Genomic DNA, 10,609 nt, shown 5'->3' with positions numbered 1-10,609 from the left:
TCCAAATTGTACAACTGATAATGTGAAATATGAAGAAAAGAGCTAAAGGTGTAGGGGATGTGGAAAGGGTAGAGGAAAGGAAATAAGGGAAATGAAAAAATATGAGAAAAGGAAAAAGTGGAAATAAAGTCTTTGTAAATATGGGAGGGTGGAAGGGGCAAAGGAATTGCAGAATTATGGGGAAAAATAAGAATCAAGATCTGTCATGTAAAGGTACAATATCCCAGTGATAAATGTAACTGTTATGTATACTTAAGAAGTACTAATAAACTCAATCAAAAAAATAAAGTGTGAAATGACACTCAAAGATTCAGAAGAAATTAGACAAATGGAGATGAGGAAAATGGACTATGAAATTCTGGGCTCCAAAGTTAAGACAGAGCTGGACTTCTTGTTGCCCTCCAAGAGGAACAACCTGGCTGTTTGGGAGTTGGAGTACAAGTGGACCAGAGGTAAGACTGGAAGGGAGAAAGACTGATGTTCATGGAGAATGTGGATTTTGTTACCAGAAACTAATGTATTCCTGAAGGATTTTAAAACAGTAGGTGACATTATATTGCATAGTGATCAACATATGGAACCTAAATTAATCTAGGCTGCCATTAAGCCACAAATGGCTACCTTATGATTTCAACAAATAGAAAACTTGTTGATTAGTGGAGTTTTTCTTCTTATGTTATTAATGCAGTATTTTAAAATCACACTGGATGGGTTATAAAGTGACTCAGTGCCAGTCACAGGGGAAAATCCTGGGTCAAAGAACGCACTTTTCTGCAGTGTATTATGCATTTCACAAATTTTATAAGGCATATTTCTTGACTAGTGAGACTACATCAGTTGGGAAATCTTCCAGAATTATCCATTTTAAATAAATTGATTTAATTTTTCTTCCTCTATTTGGGTACAGGCCTGCTTAATTATGTTTTGTCAAAGATAAAGTGGCCATATTCAATCAGACTATTCATTCATGCCAGTTCAGGCTCTGAGTAATTACATTTTATCTCATATAATTGAAATTTATCTTCCATTTACATAATGAAATTATTTTGTATCACTCCAAGATCTGAGGAGAAGTACTTTAAAATATTAATATTCAGTAATTATTAACTGTTTATTTCATTTGTTTACAAATATTGAATATATTGTACCATGTGCAGGTTCTACTATGGTAGATGTATCAAGTAAGAACATGATGATTATTTGCAAAATACAAAGCTAAACAGTTAATTGATTCTCTATGAAAAATAATCCAGACAACTCAACCCCAGTGTGAATATTTTGAGAGGGTATAATAAAATTTTACCATCTCCATAAAAATATTAATCAAATAATATAAAATAATTTTATTCTAATTTTCTAATTTGTAGACCCAAATTAATGAAAATTATTCATATGAGTGTGTTTACCATTGGTTTATGCTTACTCTATTAGATCCTGTAGCTGTTGCTATGTTTCACTCAGAAAGTGATTCCATTTTTCTATGTATTCTCTGTAGCTGATGTAGTAGCAGACATGGGACAGATATAAAATGCTTACTTTCTGAATGGAATGGAGTGAGACTAGTCATCCCCCCACCCTGAAAATCATTTGGCTCTTTGACTTGACTCTTGACACATTTATTGAAATAATTATGGAATCTCATATTGAAAACTAATTTAAAATTATATCCTCACTATTATTACTGGTATTTTTTGTTACAGAATCAAGTTTATTGTCATATTTCCCCTCACATATGTATCCTGGGCAGTGATTTTCATCATGTGGACAGTTGTGACTCCCCGGTGATTAGCTTTTGTGGAAACATGAATGCTTATTTAAATATGAATAACTTATCTTCATATCTTCTTCCACCTATCAATTTTACTGACATGTACACATGCCAATGCTGCTGCCTCCATCTCCGGTGCCAGGAGGTGCCCGCTCAGCCGTGACCTCCCCTGCTGGTGCCACCACCATCTTCACTGCCAGGAAGGTAGCCACATGGGTGCCCCTGAACTTCCTGAACACCCACACACACGCTTTCAGACCTCCTGATTTAGACCTACTCTGTAGAGGCAGAGGTGGTCATAAAAGGTATTTTCCAGTGCTCTCAACTTTGAACATCTTTAAAGAAGGGGTGGGGGAAACCTGTAGTAGAACTGAGTGGAGTTCAGCCCTTCAGGAGGTCGGGGAACTCAATCTGGGCCTTGCAGCCCAAGTTCAGTCTGTGTCATGGGGTTCTGCCACCAGCTAGCTGAGATCAGGGGACTGGTTCTGCACATGGCAGCGCATGTTGTATATTATGACAGCAGTGTTATAGTCTGAAAGAGGCCCTTCAAACTCATTTTTTTCTTTCTTTTTTTTATTCCATTTGCAATTCTTTTTTTTTCTGTCCTCTTCCTCCAACTCAGTCTCTTGCTCCACCATATTATCCCTCATCTCCCTTTTTGTTTCTGCTCCTGTCCTAATTTAGATTTCTTCTTCTACTATTTTTTTCTCTTTTTTATGTTCTTTACGTATGTAATTCTACCTCACTCAAGGGTTATTATACTTCTATTCTCTTTATCCCTTCTGAATTTAACAGTTTCCTGATGATTGTGTGGTCATTCTACATCTTCTGGCTTCATGTGAAACCTTCTCTAATTCTTTTACTTATCTACTCCTCTTGTTCTAACTCTGTTTTAGGCCCCCATCCTAAATGGTAAATATCCTTATTGAAGAGTTTATTCACTGAAAACATATTTTGGATTGCTTCTTTATTTTAACTTAATTCACATGGTTTGAAGGTGATAGGCTGATGATTACCACAAGTGGTGAATTTGCAAGTTGTGCTTGATGATAATGTGGTGCTGATTGTATCAATTAGGATAAAGGATTGTGATTGATTCAATGAGCTTTTTTCCTTGGTATTATGAAAACAAGAATATCTATGAGTTGTTAGAGACCCATGGGCTGAAGCCCAACTATATTATGAAGATTTAAGCAATAACCTAAATGTTAAACTAAGAACAACCCAACAACAATAGTAAAAATGAGAAAATGCTTAAACAAGATACAAGGACAGACTTCCGATTCACCAATGGCAAACAGTGGAGCAAATGAGGATGAAAAGTCTAACAGTGAACCATCAGGACACCCTGAACTCAAAGCACAGGAAGTAACAAAACAGATCAATCAAGCTCTAGAGAAATTCAAAACAGAAGTAATTTCCCAGATAATCATAGAGATGATGAGCAAAATTAAAGTTATAATTTGAGACTCTAGAACAGAGAGGAAAATAGATGAGCACAGGACCACTATAGAAGCCATGAATGCCCAGGATAAGAAAGAACTGGAAAAAATAAATGCCCAAAATATGAAAGAAATGGAATCCATAGGGCAGATTCCAGCAGATATCCAGGAGATTAAAAACTCCATTGAGAGTGTTCACAACAGAATAAAAGGCTCTGAAGATAGAATCTCAGGCATAGAAGATAAAATTGCAGTCAGTGACTGAAAGGAGATGTCTCTTAAAAACACTAGGGGATCATGAGAAATCGATCCAACAACTCTTAGACAATGCAAAGAAGAATAACATAAGACTGTTAGGAATCCAAGAAGTAGCAGGAGAAAATGCAAATGACTTAAAAAAGCTGTTCACAGAATTAATTATAGAAAACATCCCAAACAGAGGGAAAGAATTTGACATACAGATAAGTGAGGCATATAGGACTCCAACTAGCCATGATAAAAAAACTACACCTAGACATATAATAATCAAGATCCCAGAAACCCAACAGAAGAACAAAATACTACAAGCCATAAGAGATAAGAAAAAAAATCACATGCAAAGGAAAGCCCATCAGAATCACAGCAGACTTTTCAACACAAACCATCAAATCAAGAAGAGCCTGGAATGAGACATTTCAAGCCCTAAAAGAAAACAACCTCCAACCTAGACTGATGAATCCTGCAAAACTTTCTTTCAAAATGGGTGGGGAAATAAGGTACTTCCATGACAATGAATACCTGAGAAACTTCATGACTAGCAAACCAGCACTACAAAGAATTCTAAGCACTATCCTAGAAAAAGACAATGAAGGTTCAACACAATGAGGCCCAACAGAGCAAATCAAATAGGCAAGGTAAGAAACTAAAAGGAGAAGGCAAAAAAACATGACAATAATAAGTTAGTACATATCAGTTATAACCATCAATATCAATGGTCTCAATTCACCAATCAGAATGGATTAAGAAGCAAAATCCAATAATATGCTGTATACAAGACTCACCTAGTGCAAAAAGAAGCCTATAGACTGAAAGTGAAAGGACAGAAAACTTCTTCATGCAACAGGAGCCCAGAAAAAAGCAGGGGTAGCAATCTTATTCACAAAGTAAATTTCAAACTTAAACTGATTGAAAGAGACAAGGCCACTACATCCTTGTGAAAGGAACAATTCAAGAGGAAGAGATAACAAATAATTCATTTTCAATCTATTGAGTATGTTAGAAAGCACATATGTTCTTTTTTTTTTTTTTTCTTTTTTCTTTTTCTTTCCCTGGTGCTGGGGATTAAACTCAGCGCATTGCTCTGGCTAGACAGGTGCAGCACTACTGAGCTTTATATTTCATATTTTAAAAATTTATCGGCACATTAATCTTTGTCCTTATATGTTGATCTACCAAATTGATGAGTTATTTAATTCTCATTTTCTTTGCTTTTTTATTTGATAATTTATGAAATCTGTATATATGAGTAGTATGAAAAGTATTAAGATCCATCCTTTATTCTCCTCTCTCATCTGTCCCTTCTGCAAACTTCCTTTTCTGTCACTACAGCTTGTTTGCTTGGAAATTTGTTAAAACAAATTTTTATGTTATCAATATATCTTTGTACCTATTTTCTACTGATAATGAATATTAAGTTTTATGTAAATTTTATCATAATTATACTTAAATAAATGGATAATATATCATTAATATCATTCAGTATCTGGTACATATTACATATTCTCCAACTACCTCAAAGATATATGTTTTTCTCAAATCACACAAATCACAAACATTCCACACATCACTGCACTATTTTATTATAACAAAGAATATATTGTATTGTAGAAAAGATGCATTGTGTATATGTGGGGGGGCATATTTTTACACATATGTGTGCACTATTAAATGAGAAACATGGTCATGAATGTGGTAGGATTTTGCACATTTGGCATATCGATAGTTTCTCTGGCAACCTTATGATTTCTCTAAATTAGATGCTTGATTTAATTCATAGTCATTTGTTTGGCAAGAATATTACATATGTATTGGTGTTAAATTCTATCATTATGCTTATAAAAATATAATTAAAAAGTATGGGATATAATAAAAATAAACAGAAAAATTAGATCTTAAAAATGTGAACTCTTTTAGTTATTTTTGGATTTCAAATATATTTCTTTCCTGTGGAAAGTTTCCTTAGAAAATGTAAGTGATACAATCGACAAGCATATGATATTTTTCAAATTAATAAAACTAAGGAGTTTATAAATCATAAAATTTTGAGGAGTTTCTCAACTGTAATATGAAATTTTGTTTTATTTGTAAATACAATATTTCAAAAATATTATATGAAAAGAAAATGAGAAAGAACATATAATGTTTAAGATCATATCAAACTAATAATGTGTTTTTATTATCAGTCTGTGTTGCATAAATTTTTGTTCATTTCATATACTTTTTTGCTGTCATATATATGCATATTTGAAATTTTTATTTAGTATCTTCATTTCTTGTTGTCATGTGTGTTTCCAATCTTTAATAAAAAAAAGAAATGTGGACAATGGAAGGTATATTGTTATTAGTATTAAATAATGTGAAATTAAACATAAATTGATTTTGCATTAATGAAGCTTTTATGCTATTATCCTAGTGTCATTGCTCCTCAGCCTTTAGATCAAGTATTTATATTCCTATTCTCAAATTAGGACAGCAGAAATATAAACATTCACCAAGGAATCATAAAGCTGAGTAGATGGTAGTATGAGTACTTTAATAACTGATAAAAATACTTTTACTAAAAATATGTACTTATTTTTTGTTAATTTTAGATATACATAATGATCACATTCATCATAGGGAATTTGTACCTGTGCATTATATATCTCGATTCTTCTTTTTCCCCCCATTCACCTCCCCTCCCTTCAACCCCTCTTCCACTCTTTATTTTCAAAAGCCTTATTTCCATTCTTTTCTTTTTTTTCTTTTCCCTTCCTTGCTTTCCTCCACCCCCTTCCTTGTTCCCCTTCCCATTTGAATGTTTGTTTCCCACTTCCCAATATCTATTATGCATTTTGGACCTTATATACTCTTTTGGTTTCTCACACCAGATAAACAATGGGATATTTAAACATGTGTGTCTTATTTATTTCACTTAAGGGAATGTTCTCAAGATTAATAGATTTACCTAGAATATCTTGTTTATCCATCTTTTTGTCAGGATAGTACTTCATTGTATTAAAAAGAAAACCACATATTCTTTATCCATAATCAGTTGATGGGAATTTGGGCTGTTTCCAAATTTTACCTATTACAAACTGGTTTTATAAACATGGGTATGCATAAATTGATGTGGTATGATGCTTTTAATAAATTTGAGAAGATACCAATAAGGGGAATAGCTGGGTCAAATGGAACTTCTAGTTTTCACTTTTTGAGGAATTTTCACACTGATTTCCACACTGGTGGCACCAGTCTACATACACTCCCTCCAATAGAGGGTAAGGGTTCCTTTTTCCACATAACCCTGTCAGTATTTGATATTGGTTGATTTCTTGATATAGACATTCTTTCTAGAGTGAGATGAAATTTCAGTGTTGTTTTAATTTGGGTTTTTTTTTCCTTATTGAGTTTATTGGTACATTTTAGGTATACAGTACAGTTACATTCATCATTGGGATCTTGTACCTTTACATGCATGACATGTCTTGGTTCTCATTTTTCCCCATGCCTCTGCCCTCCCTTCACCCCTCCACCCTTCCATATTTACCAAAACTTTATTTCCATTTTTTTCATTTTCTCATATTTTTTTCTTTTCTCTTATTTTCTTTCCCCTCCCCTTCTTAAATTTGCAACTCTCAAATGACCAATGATTTTTTTTCCATTTTTATTTGTCATTTATACTTCTTTATGTGAGAAATGTCTGTTCATTTCAGATCCTCATTTTGGATTGGGTCTTTAAATATGGGGTTCTTAATTTTTAATTTTTTATATATTCTATACATTAGATCTTTATCAGAGGAATAACTGGAAAAGATTTTTTTCTCATATTGCGGGTTGTCTCTACTCTGTTGGTGGTTTATTTTGCTGTGCAAAAGCTTTTTAATAAGATGAGATCCCAGTTGTTGATTCTTTGTGATAGTTCCTATGCAATCTGGGTTTTGTTAATAAAGTCCTTGCCTACACCTGTGTCTTCAAGAGTTCTGCCTATTTTATCTTCCAGCAGATTTAGTGTTTCTGTTTTATATTTAGATCTTTGATCCCTTTCAATTTTAGTTTAGAGATATATGGGTATAGTTTTACTCTTTGGTATTTGGAAACCCAGTTTTTCCAGCACTATTTATTAAAGAGGGCATTTTTCTTGCAATGAAAGTGTTTGGCCCTTTTGTAAAGTTAAGGTAACTGAGTATGTTTGAAGTTGTTTCTGTAACTTCTAATCTGTCCCATTGGTCCTTGGGTCTGTTTTGTGCCCGTTTTTGTTATCACAGCTTTGTAGTATAATTTCAAGTCAAGGATTGTGATGCTGTCAACCTTGCCCATGTTTCTTGGAATTGCTTTTGCTATTCTAGTTCTTTTCTGGTTCCAAATATAATATAGGATTGCTTTCTCTAATTCTGTGGCATACGCTATTGGTATTTTGATTGGAATTGAATTAAATGTGCATAACAATTTTAGTAGTGTGGCCATGGTTCTTTCAACCCTAGAACAAATGATGTATTTCCCTTTTCAGATATCTTTTTTCAGGGTACTGCAGTTTAAAATGTGAAGATGTGTTACTTCCTTTGTTTAATTTCTAGGTTTTTCAATTTTTTTGGATGCTATTGTGAAAGACGTGGTTTGCCTAATTTCTTAGTGAGTTTGTTATTTGTGTACAGGAATGCTATTGATTTTGAGTGTTGCTTTTGTATACAGCCAAGCTACTGAATTTTATTATTAAATCTAGAAGTTTTTCAGTGGATTTCTTGGGATCTTCTAAGTTGAGTACCATGTCATCTACAAATAATAATAATTTAATTTCTTCCTTTCCTATCCTTATTCTTTTTATTTCAGTCTCTTGTCTAATGGCTCTACCTAATGTTTTCAGAACTATAATGCATAGGAGTGGTGATAGCAGTGATCCTTAAATTCTTCCTAATTTTAAGTAAAATCTTTCATGTTTTAATTAATCAGTATGATATTGGCTGTTGGTTTGTCATAGATGACTTTTATGAGGTAGAGATAAAGACCATCCATTCCAATATTCCATAGTTTTTTTTTAATCATAGATGGGTGTTGGACTTTGTCAAATGTGTTCAAAAATATGTACTTAACAAATTTTAAACAGTGAAATAAGGTTTAGACTCTCAGTTTTAACATGTGGGCCTGTCCTGCAGGGGTCAGCACTCCAGCAGGGAGAGATGCACAGAAGAAGGTGGGGGAAGAAAGGCAAGAGGTATCTAATCCTCTCTAGTGACAGGAGACCCAAGCAAGCTCCTTGACAGCTCATTAGCTGCCATGTCAGCTTGTGGAGAGAGAAATGCAGCCAACTCCTGGCAGTAGCCCTGCTTCTGTCTGATTCCCAAACATGGAAAGACTTCACTGAAATTTTAAATGGTTCAACAAAGCACATGACAGCAGTCTTCCTACACATAATCTGCAGATAGAATCACAATATGGGTGTCATCCTGGTGACAGGACAGAAAGGAGAGTAACACACTTGCCTTTTGCATCAGATGAAAACGAAAATCAATTTGGTGGAGGTGGGCCTGACCTTCTGACCGTCAATGGTAGTGCAATGGGGAAAACTGAAGTGTTTGACCAAGACAATCTCAACAATAATGAAAGCTGAATGTCCAACTGTGATGTGGCAGCCAGTGAGAGTTCAGAAAGTGCTCTATGTGAAGGCCTCAAAGCTGGGAAGGACTTCTCAGAAACACATGCACACACACACACACACACACACACACACACACACACACACACACTGGTAAAGAGGTACAAGACCCAAAAAAGGTACTATTAAGAAGACACTGCCATATGATGCATCTTTAATAGAAGAAAATATACTAAGTGCAGCCACACATGCTGTTGGTGATGAAGAGACTACAGACATCAAAGCTAACAATCAACCAGAAGCCCCAAAGCTACCCCTGCAGTCTCTGTTCTCACTCATAAGAGGTGAAGTTGAGCAGTTGGATTCAAGGGCACTTCCCCTCTGCCTTCATCAGATAGCAGAATCATATTTCCAGGAAGGAGACTTCCGGATTTCTGTTTTCCTCAAATTATCTATTCAGATGAGAAAGCAATCAGCTTGAATGATTGTATCATAAGCAGCTGCTGGCAAATTTTTCTGCCATTCAAGAACAGTGGGAAGCAAAATGGAAAACTGTACAATCTCATACAGTTAAGCCTCTAAGGAATTCAGAAAAAGGATTTTCATGGTGAAGATTTTGAACACCTTGCTAAATTTTTCTCTACACATCAAGATCTTCTTTTATCCAAACATAAAATAGGAGCTGTAGAAATGTCCCTGGGAAGAAAATGCTTTACTCATTTAATAGTGTCTGAAGGATCAAAAGCAAAAGGAGGTACAGCCAAAGAGCCAGAGAGTGAAACTGGCCTTGGCATGGAACCAAGTATAGAAAGCCAGACTAAAAGGAGCCTCAGGAGAGCAGTGCTGACCACAGTCAGATAGAAAGACAGGTAGAATCCCTAAACCTTCCAATCACTGCAGGAAAGGACCTCACAAGGAGCCACTCTGCAGCATCGAAAGCACGTTGGGGCTTCACAGCCAGTCCTCAGATACAGCTGGGAGCAAGTAAGGGCCAGCCTCTTCTGAGAATGCTTGTGAGGACATCAGCCACTTGTAGGAGGCTCCCACAGAGGACTGCACTATGGGCATGGAGTCACGTATTTGTGCAGACTCTGAAGACAACATAGGTTTCTATTACACAGAGATCCTGCAGGGAATGGCAGAATTTATACGCTGGGCCTGTGTCTTCTAGCACCATTCAAAAGGACAGGCATGTTGGCAGTGAGAGTGAAAGATGTGAAACTTTCACAACAGCTTTCATTTCAGGAGTTCTGAAACATCCCCTCTTTTCCCCCGGCAAGGCCCAAGGACATCAGACACAGCCGTTTTTTAGTAGTGACCGGAGGAACTTTCTCAGAATAATCCACATAATAAGGCAAATATTGATCTACGCATTGAGGACCGACCGAGGGAGTGGTCATTGGGGAGCGAGTATATTCATCTCCTCCTCACTGCTTCCCAAGGTAATGGGTACATTGAGTGGAATACGCAGGGCAGTCTTCAAACCACACTCCTTTTAGCTACTTTATCAAGCTAAAAGTGACAGTACACTTCTGGTTTACGCCTCTCGGTCCTTAGCCATTTCTTCCA

The 10,609-nt window shown here is 35.5% G+C and overlaps 1 pseudogene; it reads left to right on the top strand.

Annotated features, from left to right (window-relative positions):
• The first annotated feature begins 295 nt into the window (after positions 1–295).
• LOC104874308 lies at positions 296–10,076 on the top strand (annotated as a pseudogene).
• The last annotated feature ends 533 nt before the right edge of the window (positions 10,077–10,609 follow it).

Source organism: Fukomys damarensis, unplaced genomic scaffold (genome assembly GCF_012274545.1).
Source record: "Fukomys damarensis isolate Sample0158 unplaced genomic scaffold, DMR_v1.0_HiC HiC_scaffold_5, whole genome shotgun sequence".
Lineage (NCBI taxonomy): Eukaryota > Metazoa > Chordata > Mammalia > Rodentia > Bathyergidae > Fukomys > Fukomys damarensis.
The sequence above is the reverse complement of the archived record's forward strand: the minus strand, read 5'-3'. Positions and strand labels throughout refer to the sequence as shown.